The sequence below is a fragment of the Carcharodon carcharias genome, chromosome 15 (assembly GCF_017639515.1).
Source record: "Carcharodon carcharias isolate sCarCar2 chromosome 15, sCarCar2.pri, whole genome shotgun sequence".
Taxonomy (NCBI): domain Eukaryota; kingdom Metazoa; phylum Chordata; class Chondrichthyes; order Lamniformes; family Lamnidae; genus Carcharodon; species Carcharodon carcharias.
In genome coordinates, this window is record NC_054481.1 from 80,679,982 (window position 1) to 80,693,371 (window position 13,390).

Below are 13,390 nucleotides of genomic sequence, written 5' to 3' on the forward strand. Positions count from 1 at the left end.
GCTACTGCTACAATTGCTGCTGTTGTTGCTCCTAATGATGTTGCTGTGCCTGCTGCTGCTGTTGCTGCTGTTGCTGCTGTTGTTGCTGCTGTAGATGCTGTTCCTATTGCTGCTGTTCCCATTGCTGCTGTTCCTGTAGCTGCTGCTGTTGCTGCTGTTGTTTTTGCATGTGCTGATCCTGTTGCTGCTGATGCTTCTGCTGTTCCTGTTCCTATTGCTGCTGTTGCTGCTGTTGTTGCTGTTCCTATTGCTCCTTTTCCTGTTGCTGCTGTTGCTGTTCTTCTTGCTGTTGTTGCTTCTGTTGTTGCTGCAGTTGCTGTTGCTGCTGATGCTGTTGCTGTTGCTGCTGCTGTTGCTACTGTTCCTGTTGCAGTTTTTGCTGCTGCTGCTGAAGTTCCTGCTGTTGTTGCTACTGCTATTATTGCAGTGGTTGTTGCTCCTAATGCTGTTATTGTTCCTGTTGCTGCTGTTGCTGCTGCTGATTCTGTTCTTATTGCTGCTGTTTCTGTTGCAGTTGCTTCTGGTGCTGCTGTTGTTGCAGCTGCTGCTGCTACAATCGCTGCTGCTGTTTTTGGTGTTCAAGTTGCTGTTATTGCTGATGCTGTTGCTGCTCCTGCTGCAGCTCCAGTTGCTGTTGCTGTTGCTGCTGCTGTTGCTGCTGCAGCTTTTCTTGCTTTTGCTGTTTCTGCTGTTGCTGTTTCAGCTGTTGATGCTGCTGTTGCTGTTCCTATTGTTACTGTTGTTGCTGCTGCTGCTGTGGCTGCTGTTATTGCTGTTCCTGCTGCTGCTGTTGTTCCAGTTGCTGCTGTTGCAGCTTTGACTGTTATTGTTGCTCTTACTGTTGCTGCTGATGCTGTTGCTGTTGCTGCTGCTGTTGCTCATGTTGCTGTTGCTGTTGCTGTTGCTATTTCTGTTCCTGTTGTTGCAGTTGCTGCTGCTGCTATGCTGCTGTTGCTGTTGCTGCTGCTGCTGTTACGATTCTTTTTGCTCATGCTGCTGCTGTTGTTGCTGCTGTTCCTATTGCTGCTAATGCTGTTGTTGCTGTTCCTGTTGCTGTGGTTCCTGCTGCTGTTGCTGTTCCTGCTGCTGTTGCTGTTTCTGTTGCTGTTCCGGCTGTTGTTGCTACTGCTACAATTGCTGCAGTTGTTGATCCTAATGCTGTTGCTGTTCCTGTTGCTGCTGTTGCTGCTGTTGTTGCTGCTGTAGATGTTGTTCCTATTGATGCTGTTATTGTTGCTTTTCCTATTACTGCTGATGCTGTTCCTATTGTTACTGTTGTTGCTGCTGCTTTTGTGGCTGCTGTTATTGCTGTTCCTGTTGCTGCTGTTGTTCCAGTTGCTGCTGTTGCAGCTTTGGCTGTTATTGTTGCTCTTGCTGTTGCTGCTGATGCTGTTGCTGCTGTTGCTGCTGTTCCTGTTGCTGCTGTTGTTGCTGTTGGTGTTGTTGCTGCAGATTTGAATGTTATTGTTGCTCTTGCTGTTGCTGCTGCTGTAGCTGCACCTGTTGCTTCTGTTGCTGTTGCTGCTGCTGTAGCTGCACCTTTTGCTGGTGTTGCTGTTGTTGTGCCCGCTGCTGTTGTTCCTGCTTCTGCTGTTGCTGTTGCTGTTGTGTTGTTGTTACTCTTACTATTGCTGCGGTTGTTGCTGCTATTGCTTTTTCAGTTGCTATTGCTGCTGCTGTTCCTGTAGATGCTGCTGTTGCAACTGTTGATGCTGCTGTTGCTTATCCTGTTGCTGCTGTTGCTGCTGTTGTTCCTGTTCCTGTTGCTGCTGCTGCTGCTGCTGCTGTTCCTGCTGTTAAGCTGCTGTTGCTGTTGCTGATGCTGTTGCTGTTACTGCTGTTCCTGTTGCTGCTGCTGTAGCTGCACCTGTTGCTGCTGTTGCTGTTGCTGTCCCTGCTGCTGTTGCTGTTCCTGCTTCTGCTGTTGCTGTTGCTGTTGTGTTGTTGTTGCTGTTGCTGTTGCTGCTGTTGCTGTTGCTGCTGCTGTTGCTGTGCCTGTTTCTGCTTTGGCTGTTGCTGTGCCTGCTGTTGTTGCAGTTCCTGCTTCTGCTGTTGCTGTTGCTGTTGTGTTTTTGCTGCTGCTGTTGCTGTTTTTGTTGCTGTTCCTGTTGCTGCTATTCCTGTTGCAACTGCTGTTGTTGTTGCTGTAGCTGCTCATACTGTTGCTGCTGCTATTGCTGCTGTTGCTACTCCTGTTGCTGCTTTTGCTGTTGCTGTTGTTGCTGTTGCTGTTGTTGCTGTTCCTGTTGCTGTTGTTGCTGCTGCTGTTGCTCTTCCTGCTGCTTTTGCTGTTCCTGCTGTTGTTGCTACTGCTACAATTGCTGCGGTTGTTGCTCCTAATGCTGTTGCTGTTCCTGTTGCTGCTGTTGCTGCTGCTGATGCTGCTATAGATGTTCCTCCTATTGCTGCTGTTATTGTTGCTTTTCCTATTGCTGCTGATGCTGTCACTGTTGCTGTTGCTGCTGTTGCTGTCGCTGCTGCTGTTGCTCTTGTTGATTTTGTTGCTGCTGCTGTTGCAGCTGCTGCTGCTACAATTGATGCTGCTGTTTTTGCTGTTCCTATTGTTATTATTGCTGATGTTTTTGCTGCTGTTGTTACTGTTCCTGTTGCTGCTGTTCTAGCTGCTGCTGCTGTTGCTGATGTTCTTGCTGCTGCTGTCGCTGTTGCTATTTCTGCTGTTAATGCTGCTGCTCTGGTTCCACTTGCTGCTGTTGCTCCTGCTGTTGGTGCTTTTGCTGTTTTGCGATTGATGCTGCTGTAATTTTCCTATTGTTGCTGTTGTTGCTACTGCTGCTTTTGCTGCTGTTGTTGCTGTTCCAGCTGCAGCTTTTATTCCTCTTGCTGGTGTTGGTTCTTTGGTTTTTATTGTTGCTCTTGCTGTTGCTGCTGATGCTGTTGCTGTTGCTGCTGCTGTTGCTCTTGTTGCTGTTCCTGTTGCTGTTGCTATTGCTTTTCCTGTTGCTGCTGCTGCTGTTGCTGTTACGATTCTTTTAGCTCATGTTGCTGCTGTTGTTGCTACTGTTCCGATTGCTGCTAATGCTGTTGCTGCTGTTCCTGTTGCTGTTGTTCCTGCTGCTGTTGCTATTGCTGTTGTGATGTTATTGCTCTTACTATTGCTGCGGTTGTTCCTGCTATTGCTTTTTCAGTTGCTATTGCTGCTGCTGTTCCTGTAGCTGCTGCTGTTGCAACTGCTGATGCTGCTGTTGCTTCTCCTGTTGCTGCTGTTGCGGCTGTTGTTCCTGTTCCTGTTGCTGCTGCTGCTGCTGTTCCTGCTGTTATGCTGCTGTTGCTGTTGCAGATGCTATTGCACTTACTGCTGTTCCTATTGCTGCTGCTGTAGCTGCACCTGTTGCTGCTGTTGCTGTTGCTGTCCCTGCTGCTTTGCTGTTTGCTTTGCTGTTCCTGCTTCTGCTGTTGCTGTTGCTGTTGTGCTGTTGTTGCTGTTGCCGTTGCTGCTGTTCCTGTAGCTGCTGCTGTTGCAACTGTTGATGCTGCTGTTGCTTATCCTGCTGCAGCTGTTGCAGCTGTTGATCCTGTTCCTGTTGCTGCTGCTGTTGCTGTTCCTGCTGTTATGCTGCTGTTGCTGCTGCTGTTAAGCTGCTTTTGCTGTTGCTGCTGCTGCTGTTACGATTCTTTTTGCTCATGTTGCTGCTGTTGTTGCTACTGTTCCTATTGCTGCTAATGCTGTTGCTGCTGTTCCTGTTGCTGTTGTTCCTGCTGCTGTTGCTGTTCCTGCTGCTGTTGCTGTTCCTGTTGCTGTTCCTGCTGTTATTGCTACTGCTACAATTGCAGTGGTTGTTGCTCCTAATACTGTTGCTTTTCCTGCTGCTGCTGTTGCTGCTGTTGCTGCTGTTGTTACTGCTGTAGATGCTGTTCCTATTGCTGCTGTTCCCATTGCTGCTGTTCCTGTAGCTGCTGCTGTTGCTGCTGTTGTTTTTGCATGTGCTGATCCTGTTGCTGCTGATGCTTCTGCTGTTCCTGTTCCTATTGCTGCTGTTGCTGCTGTTGTTGCTGTTCCTATTGCTCCTTTTCCTGTTGCTGCTGTTGCTGTTCTTCTTGCTGTTGTTGCTTCTGTTGTTGCTGCAGTTGCTGTTGCTGCTGATGCTGTTGCTGTTGCTGCTGCTGTTGCTACTGTTCCTGTTGCAGTTTTTGCTGCTGCTGCTGAAGTTCCTGCTGTTGTTGCTACTGCTATTATTGCAGTGGTTGTTGCTCCTAATGCTGTTATTGTTCCTGTTGCTGCTGTTGCTGCTGCTGATTCTGTTCTTATTGCTGCTGTTTCTGTTGCAGTTGCTTCTGGTGCTGCTGTTGTTGCAGCTGCTGCTGCTACAATCGCTGCTGCTGTTTTTGGTGTTCAAGTTGCTGTTATTGCTGATGCTGTTGCTGCTCCTGCTGCAGCTCCAGTTGCTGTTGCTGTTGCTGCTGCTGTTGCTGCTGCAGCTTTTCTTGCTTTTGCTGTTTCTGCTGTTGCTGTTTCAGCTGTTGATGCTGCTGTTGCTGTTCCTATTGTTACTGTTGTTGCTGCTGCTGCTGTGGCTGCTGTTATTGCTGTTCCTGCTGCTGCTGTTGTTCCAGTTGCTGCTGTTGCAGCTTTGACTGTTATTGTTGCTCTTACTGTTGCTGCTGATGCTGTTGCTGTTGCTGCTGCTGTTGCTCATGTTGCTGTTGCTGTTGTTGTTGCTATTTCTGTTCCTGTTGTTGCAGTTGCTGCTGCTGCTATGCTGCTGTTGCTGTTGCTGCTGCTGCTGTTACGATTCTTTTTGCTCATGCTGCTGCTGTTGTTGCTGCTGTTCCTATTGCTGCTAATGCTGTTGTTGCTGTTCCTGTTGCTGTGGTTCCTGCTGCTGTTGCTGTTCCTGCTGCTGTTGCTGTTTCTGTTGCTGTTCTGGCTGTTGTTGCTACTGCTACAATTGCTGCAGTTGTTGATCCTAATGCTGTTGCTGTTCCTGTTGCTGCTGTTGCTGCTGTTGTTGCTGCTGTAGATGTTGTTCCTATTGATGCTGTTATTGTTGCTTTTCCTATTACTGCTGATGCTGTTCCTATTGTTACTGTTGTTGCTGCTGCTTTTGTGGCTGCTGTTATTGCTGTTCCTGTTGCTGCTGTTGTTCCAGTTGCTGCTGTTGCAGCTTTGGCTGTTATTGTTGCTCTTGCTGTTGCTGCTGATGCTGTTGCTGCTGTTGCTGCTGTTCCTGTTGCTGCTGTTGTTGCTGTTGGTGTTGTTGCTGCAGATTTGAATGTTATTGTTGCTCTTGCTGTTGCTGCTGCTGTAGCTGCACCTGTTGCTTCTGTTGCTGTTGCTGCTGCTGTAGCTGCACCTATTGCTGGTGTTGCTGTTGTTGTGCCCGCTGCTGTTGTTCCTGCTTCTGCTGTTGCTGTTGCTGTTGTGTTGTTGTTGCTCTTACTATTGCTGCGGTTGTTGCTGCTATTGCTTTTTCAGTTGCTATTGCTGCTGCTGTTCCTGTAGATGCTGCTGTTGCAACTGTTGATGCTGCTGTTGCTTATCCTGTTGCTGCTGTTGCTGCTGTTGTTCCTGTTCCTGTTGCTGCTGCTGCTGCTGCTGCTGTTCCTGCTGTTAAGCTGCTGTTGCTGTTGCTGATGCTGTTGCTGTTACTGCTGTTCCTGTTGCTGCTGCTGTAGCTGCACCTGTTGCTGCTGTTGCTGTTGCTGTCCCTGCTGCTGTTGCTGTTCCTGCTTCTGCTGTTGCTGTTGCTGTTGTGTTGTTGTTGCTGTTGCTGTTGCTGCTGTTGCTGTTGCTGCTGCTGTTGCTGTGCCTGTTTCTGCTTTGGCTGTTGCTGTGCCTGCTGTTGTTGCAGTTCCTGCTTCTGCTGTTGCTGTTGCTGTTGTGTTTTTGCTGCTGCTGTTGCTGTTTTTGTTGCTGTTCCTGTTGCTGCTATTCCTGTTGCAACTGCTGTTGTTGTTGCTGTAGCTGCTCATACTGTTGCTGCTGCTATTGCTGCTGTTGCTACTCCTGTTGCTGCTTTTGCTGTTGCTGTTGTTGCTGTTGCTGTTGTTGCTGTTCCTGTTGCTGTTGTTGCTGCTGCTGTTGCTCTTCCTGCTGCTTTTGCTGTTCCTGCTGTTGTTGCTACTGCTACAATTGCTGCGGTTGTTGCTCCTAATGCTGTTGCTGTTCCTGTTGCTGCTGTTGCTGCTGCTGATGCTGCTATAGATGTTCCTCCTATTGCTGCTGTTATTGTTGCTTTTCCTATTGCTGCTGATGCTGTCACTGTTGCTGTTGCTGCTGTTGCTGTCGCTGCTGCTGTTGCTCTTGTTGATTTTGTTGCTGCTGCTGTTGCAGCTGCTGCTGCTACAATTGATGCTGCTGTTTTTGCTGTTCCTATTGTTATTATTGCTGATGTTTTTGCTGCTGTTGTTACTGTTCCTGTTGCTGCTGTTCTAGCTGCTGCTGCTGTTGCTGATGTTCTTGCTGCTGCTGTCGCTGTTGCTATTTCTGCTGTTAATGCTGCTGCTCTGGTTCCACTTGCTGCTGTTGCTCCTGCTGTTGGTGCTTTTGCTGTTTTGCGATTGATGCTGCTGTAATTTTCCTATTGTTGCTGTTGTTGCTACTGCTGCTTTTGCTGCTGTTGTTGCTGTTCCAGCTGCAGCTTTTATTCCTCTTGCTGGTGTTGGTTCTTTGGTTTTTATTGTTGCTCTTGCTGTTGCTGCTGATGCTGTTGCTGTTGCTGCTGCTGTTGCTCTTGTTGCTGTTCCTGTTGCTGTTGTTATTGCTTTTCCTGTTGCTGCTGCTGCTGTTGCTGTTACGATTCTTTTAGCTCATGTTGCTGCTGTTGTTGCTACTGTTCCGATTGCTGCTAATGCTGTTGCTGCTGTTCCTGTTGCTGTTGTTCCTGCTGCTGTTGCTATTGCTGTTGTGATGTTATTGCTCTTACTATTGCTGCGGTTGTTCCTGCTATTGCTTTTTCAGTTGCTATTGCTGCTGCTGTTCCTGTAGCTGCTGCTGTTGCAACTGCTGATGCTGCAGTTGCTTCTCCTGTTGCTGCTGTTGCGGCTGTTGTTCCTGTTCCTGTTGCTGCTGCTGCTGCTGTTCCTGCTGTTATGCTGCTGTTGCTGTTGCAGATGCTATTGCACTTACTGCTGTTCCTATTGCTGCTGCTGTAGCTGCACCTGTTGCTGCTGTTGCTGTTGCTGTCCCTGCTGCTTTGCTGTTTGCTTTGCTGTTCCTGCTTCTGCTGTTGCTGTTGCTGTTGTGCTGTTGTTGCTGTTGCCGTTGCTGCTGTTCCTGTAGCTGCTGCTGTTGCAACTGTTGATGCTGCTGTTGCTTATCCTGCTGCAGCTGTTGCAGCTGTTGATCCTGTTCCTGTTGCTGCTGCTGTTGCTGTTCCTGCTGTTATGCTGCTGTTGCTGCTGCTGTTAAGCTGCTTTTGCTGTTGCTGCTGCTGCTGTTACGATTCTGTTTGCTCATGTTGCTGCTGTTGTTGCTACTGTTCCTATTGCTGCTAATGCTGTTGCTGCTGTTCCTGTTGCTGTTGTTCCTGCTGCTGTTGCTGTTCCTGCTGCTGTTGCTGTTCCTGTTGCTGTTCCTGCTGTTATTGCTACTGCTACAATTGCAGTGGTTGTTGCTCCTAATACTGTTGCTTTTCCTGCTGCTGCTGTTGCTGCTGTTGCTGCTGTTGTTACTGCTGTAGATGCTGTTCCTATTGCTGCTGTTCCCATTGCTGCTGTTCCTGTAGCTGCTGCTGTTGCTGCTGTTGTTTTTGCATGTGCTGATCCTGTTGCTGCTGATGCTTCTGCTGTTCCTGTTCCTATTGCTGCTGTTGCTGCTGTTGTTGCTGTTCCTATTGCTCCTTTTCCTGTTGCTGCTGTTGCTGTTCTTCTTGCTGTTGTTGCTTCTGTTGTTGCTGCAGTTGCTGTTGCTGCTGATGCTGTTGCTGTTGCTGCTGCTGTTGCTACTGTTCCTGTTGCAGTTTTTGCTGCTGCTGCTGAAGTTCCTGCTGTTGTTGCTACTGCTATTATTGCAGTGGTTGTTGCTCCTAATGCTGTTATTGTTCCTGTTGCTGCTGTTGCTGCTGCTGATTCTGTTCTTATTGCTGCTGTTTCTGTTGCAGTTGCTTCTGGTGCTGCTGTTGTTGCAGCTGCTGCTGCTACAATCGCTGCTGCTGTTTTTGGTGTTCAAGTTGCTGTTATTGCTGATGCTGTTGCTGCTCCTGCTGCAGCTCCAGTTGCTGTTGCTGTTGCTGCTGCTGTTGCTGCTGCAGCTTTTCTTGCTTTTGCTGTTTCTGCTGTTGCTGTTTCAGCTGTTGATGCTGCTGTTGCTGTTCCTATTGTTACTGTTGTTGCTGCTGCTGCTGTGGCTGCTGTTATTGCTGTTCCTGCTGCTGCTGTTGTTCCAGTTGCTGCTGTTGCAGCTTTGACTGTTATTGTTGCTCTTACTGTTGCTGCTGATGCTGTTGCTGTTGCTGCTGCTGTTGCTCATGTTGCTGTTGCTGTTGCTGTTGCTATTTCTGTTCCTGTTGTTGCAGTTGCTGCTGCTGCTATGCTGCTGTTGCTGTTGCTGCTGCTGCTGTTACGATTCTTTTTGCTCATGCTGCTGCTGTTGTTGCTGCTGTTCCTATTGCTGCTAATGCTGTTGTTGCTGTTCCTGTTGCTGTGGTTCCTGCTGCTGTTGCTGTTCCTGCTGCTGTTGCTGTTTCTGTTGCTGTTCTGGCTGTTGTTGCTACTGCTACAATTGCTGCAGTTGTTGATCCTAATGCTGTTGCTGTTCCTGTTGCTGCTGTTGCTGCTGTTGTTGCTGCTGTAGATGTTGTTCCTATTGATGCTGTTATTGTTGCTTTTCCTATTACTGCTGATGCTGTTCCTATTGTTACTGTTGTTGCTGCTGCTTTTGTGGCTGCTGTTATTGCTGTTCCTGTTGCTGCTGTTGTTCCAGTTGCTGCTGTTGCAGCTTTGGCTGTTATTGTTGCTCTTGCTGTTGCTGCTGATGCTGTTGCTGCTGTTGCTGCTGTTCCTGTTGCTGCTGTTGTTGCTGTTGGTGTTGTTGCTGCAGATTTGAATGTTATTGTTGCTCTTGCTGTTGCTGCTGCTGTAGCTGCACCTGTTGCTTCTGTTGCTGTTGCTGCTGCTGTAGCTGCACCTATTGCTGGTGTTGCTGTTGTTGTGCCCGCTGCTGTTGTTCCTGCTTCTGCTGTTGCTGTTGCTGTTGTGTTGTTGTTGCTCTTACTATTGCTGCGGTTGTTGCTGCTATTGCTTTTTCAGTTGCTATTGCTGCTGCTGTTCCTGTAGATGCTGCTGTTGCAACTGTTGATGCTGCTGTTGCTTATCCTGTTGCTGCTGTTGCTGCTGTTGTTCCTGTTCCTGTTGCTGCTGCTGCTGCTGCTGCTGTTCCTGCTGTTAAGCTGCTGTTGCTGTTGCTGATGCTGTTGCTGTTACTGCTGTTCCTGTTGCTGCTGCTGTAGCTGCACCTGTTGCTGCTGTTGCTGTTGCTGTCCCTGCTGCTGTTGCTGTTCCTGCTTCTGCTGTTGCTGTTGCTGTTGTGTTGTTGTTGCTGTTGCTGTTGCTGCTGTTGCTGTTGCTGCTGCTGTTGCTGTGCCTGTTTCTGCTTTGGCTGTTGCTGTGCCTGCTGTTGTTGCAGTTCCTGCTTCTGCTGTTGTGTTTTTGCTGCTGCTGTTGCTGTTTTTGTTGCTGTTCCTGTTGCTGCTATTCCTGTTGCAACTGCTGTTGTTGTTGCTGTAGCTGCTCATACTGTTGCTGCTGCTATTGCTGCTGTTGCTACTCCTGTTGCTGCTTTTGCTGTTGCTGTTGTTGCTGTTGCTGTTGTTGCTGTTCCTGTTGCTGTTGTTGCTGCTGCTGTTGCTCTTCCTGCTGCTTTTGCTACTGCTACAATTGCTGCAGTTGTTGCTCCTAATGCTGTTGCTGTTCCTGTTGCTGCTGTTGCTGCTGCTGATGCTGCTATAGATGTTCCTCCTATTGCTGCTGTTATTGTTGCTTTTCCTATTGCTGCTGATGCTGTCACTGTTGCTGTTGCTGCTGTTGCTGTCGCTGCTGCTGTTGCTCTTGTTGATTTTGTTGCTGCTGCTGTTGCAGCTGCTGCTGCTACAATTGATGCTGCTGTTTTTGCTGTTCCTATTGTTATTATTGCTGATGTTTTTGCTGCTGTTGTTACTGTTCCTGTTGCTGCTGTTCTAGCTGCTGCTGCTGTTGCTGATGTTCTTGCTGCTGCTGTCGCTGTTGCTATTTCTGCTGTTAATGCTGCTGCTCTGGTTCCACTTGCTGCTGTTGCTCCTGCTGTTGGTGCTTTTGCTGTTTTGCGATTGATGCTGCTGTAATTTTCCTATTGTTGCTGTTGTTGCTACTGCTGCTTTTGCTGCTGTTGTTGCTGTTCCAGCTGCAGCTGTCCCTGCTGCTTTGCTGTTTGCTTTGCTGTTCCTGCTTCTGCTGTTGCTGTTGCTGTTGTGCTGTTGTTGCTGTTGCCGTTGCTGCTGTTCCTGTAGCTGCTGCTGTTGCAACTGTTGATGCTGCTGTTGCTTATCCTGCTGCAGCTGTTGCAGCTGTTGATCCTGTTCCTGTTGCTGCTGCTGTTGCTGTTCCTGCTGTTATGCTGCTGTTGCTGCTGCTGTTAAGCTGCTTTTGCTGTTGCTGCTGCTGCTGTTACGATTCTTTTTGCTACTGCTGCTTTTGCTGCTGTTGTTGCTGTTCCAGCTGCAGCTGTCCCTGCTGCTTTGCTGTTTGCTTTGCTGTTCCTGCTTCTGCTGTTGCTGTTGCTGTTGTGCTGTTGTTGCTGTTCCTGCTTCTGCTGTTGCTGTTGCTGTTGTGTTGTTGTTGCTGTTGCTGTTGCTGCTGTTGCTGTTGCTGCTGCTGTTGCTGTGCCTGTTTCTGCTTTGGCTGTTGCTGTGCCTGCTGTTGTGCTGTTGTTGCTGTTCCTGCTTCTGCTGTTGCTGTTGCTGTTGTGTTGTTGTTGCTGTTGCTGTTGCTGCTGTTGCTGTTGCTGCTGCTGTTGCTGTGCCTGTTTCTGCTTTGGCTGTTGCTGTGCCTGCTGTTGTTGCAGTTCCTGCTTCTGCTGTTGCTGTTGCTGTTGTGTTTTTGCTGCTGCTGTTGCTGTTTTTGTTGCTGTTCCTGTTGCTGCTATTCCTGTTGCAACTGCTGTTGTTGTTGCTGTAGCTGCTCATACTGTTGCTGCTGCTATTGCTGCTGTTGCTACTCCTGTTGCTGCTTTTGCTGTTGCTGTTGTTGCTGTTGCTGTTGTTGCTGTTCCTGTTGCTGTTGTTGCTGCTGCTGTTGCTCTTCCTGCTGCTTTTGCTGTTCCTGCTGTTGTTGCTACTGCTACAATTGCTGCGGTTGTTGCTCCTAATGCTGTTGCTGTTCCTGTTGCTGCTGTTGCTGCTGCTGATGCTGCTATAGATGTTCCTCCTATTGCTGCTGTTATTGTTGCTTTTCCTATTGCTGCTGATGCTGTCACTGTTGCTGTTGCTGCTGTTGCTGTCGCTGCTGCTGTTGCTCTTGTTGATTTTGTTGCTGCTGCTGTTGCAGCTGCTGCTGCTACAATTGATGCTGCTGTTTTTGCTGTTCCTATTGTTATTATTGCTGATGTTTTTGCTGCTGTTGTTACTGTTCCTGTTGCTGCTGTTCTAGCTGCTGCTGCTGTTGCTGATGTTCTTGCTGCTGCTGTCGCTGTTGCTATTTCTGCTGTTAATGCTGCTGCTCTGGTTCCACTTGCTGCTGTTGCTCCTGCTGTTGGTGCTTTTGCTGTTTTGCGATTGATGCTGCTGTAATTTTCCTATTGTTGCTGTTGTTGCTACTGCTGCTTTTGCTGCTGTTGTTGCTGTTCCAGCTGCAGCTTTTATTCCTCTTGCTGGTGTTGGTTCTTTGGTTTTTATTGTTGCTCTTGCTGTTGCTGCTGATGCTGTTGCTGTTGCTGCTGCTGTTGCTCTTGTTGCTGTTCCTGTTGCTGTTGTTATTGCTTTTCCTGTTGCTGCTGCTGCTGTTGCTGTTACGATTCTTTTAGCTCATGTTGCTGCTGTTGTTGCTACTGTTCCGATTGCTGCTAATGCTGTTGCTGCTGTTCCTGTTGCTGTTGTTCCTGCTGCTGTTGCTATTGCTGTTGTGATGTTATTGCTCTTACTATTGCTGCGGTTGTTCCTGCTATTGCTTTTTCAGTTGCTATTGCTGCTGCTGTTCCTGTAGCTGCTGCTGTTGCAACTGCTGATGCTGCTGTTGCTTCTCCTGTTGCTGCTGTTGCGGCTGTTGTTCCTGTTCCTGTTGCTGCTGCTGCTGCTGTTCCTGCTGTTATGCTGCTGTTGCTGTTGCAGATGCTATTGCACTTACTGCTGTTCCTATTGCTGCTGCTGTAGCTGCACCTGTTGCTGCTGTTGCTGTTGCTGTCCCTGCTGCTTTGCTGTTTGCTTTGCTGTTCCTGCTTCTGCTGTTGCTGTTGCTGTTGTGCTGTTGTTGCTGTTGCCGTTGCTGCTGTTCCTGTAGCTGCTGCTGTTGCAACTGTTGATGCTGCTGTTGCTTATCCTGCTGCAGCTGTTGCAGCTGTTGATCCTGTTCCTGTTGCTGCTGCTGTTGCTGTTCCTGCTGTTATGCTGCTGTTGCTGCTGCTGTTAAGCTGCTTTTGCTGTTGCTGCTGCTGCTGTTACGATTCTGTTTGCTCATGTTGCTGCTGTTGTTGCTACTGTTCCTATTGCTGCTAATGCTGTTGCTGCTGTTCCTGTTGCTGTTGTTCCTGCTGCTGTTGCTGTTCCTGCTGCTGTTGCTGTTCCTGTTGCTGTTCCTGCTGTTATTGCTACTGCTACAATTGCAGTGGTTGTTGCTCCTAATACTGTTGCTTTTCCTGCTGCTGCTGTTGCTGCTGTTGCTGCTGTTGTTACTGCTGTAGATGCTGTTCCTATTGCTGCTGTTCCCATTGCTGCTGTTCCTGTAGCTGCTGCTGTTGCTGCTGTTGTTTTTGCATGTGCTGATCCTGTTGCTGCTGATGCTTCTGCTGTTCCTGTTCCTATTGCTGCTGTTGCTGCTGTTGTTCCTGTTCCTATTGCTCCTTTTCCTGTTGCTGCTGTTGCTGTTCTTTTTGCTGTTGTTGCTTCTGTTGTTGCTGCAGTTGCTGTTGCTGCTGATGCTGTTGCTGTTGCTGCTGCTGTTGCTACTGTTCCTGTTGCAGTTTTTGCTGCTGCTGCTGAAGTTCCTGCTGTTGTTGCTACTGCTATTATTGCAGTGGTTGTTGCTCCTAATGCTGTTATTGTTCCTGTTGCTGCTGTTGCTGCTGCTGATTCTGTTCTTATTGCTGCTGTTTCTGTTGCAGTTGCTTCTGGTGCTGCTGTTGTTGCAGCTGCTGCTGCTACAATCGCTGCTGCTATTTTTGGTGTTCAAGTTGCTGTTATTGCTGATGCTGTTGCTGCTGTTCCGTCTGCAGCTCCAGTTGCTGTTGCTGTTGCTGCTGCTGTTG

General features: G+C 48.6%; 1 pseudogene; it reads right to left on the bottom strand.

Annotated features, from left to right (window-relative positions):
• Positions 1 to 286: 286 nt before the first annotated feature.
• Positions 287 to 13,390, bottom strand: part of LOC121288417 — an 83,695-nt pseudogene continuing 70,591 nt past the window's right edge.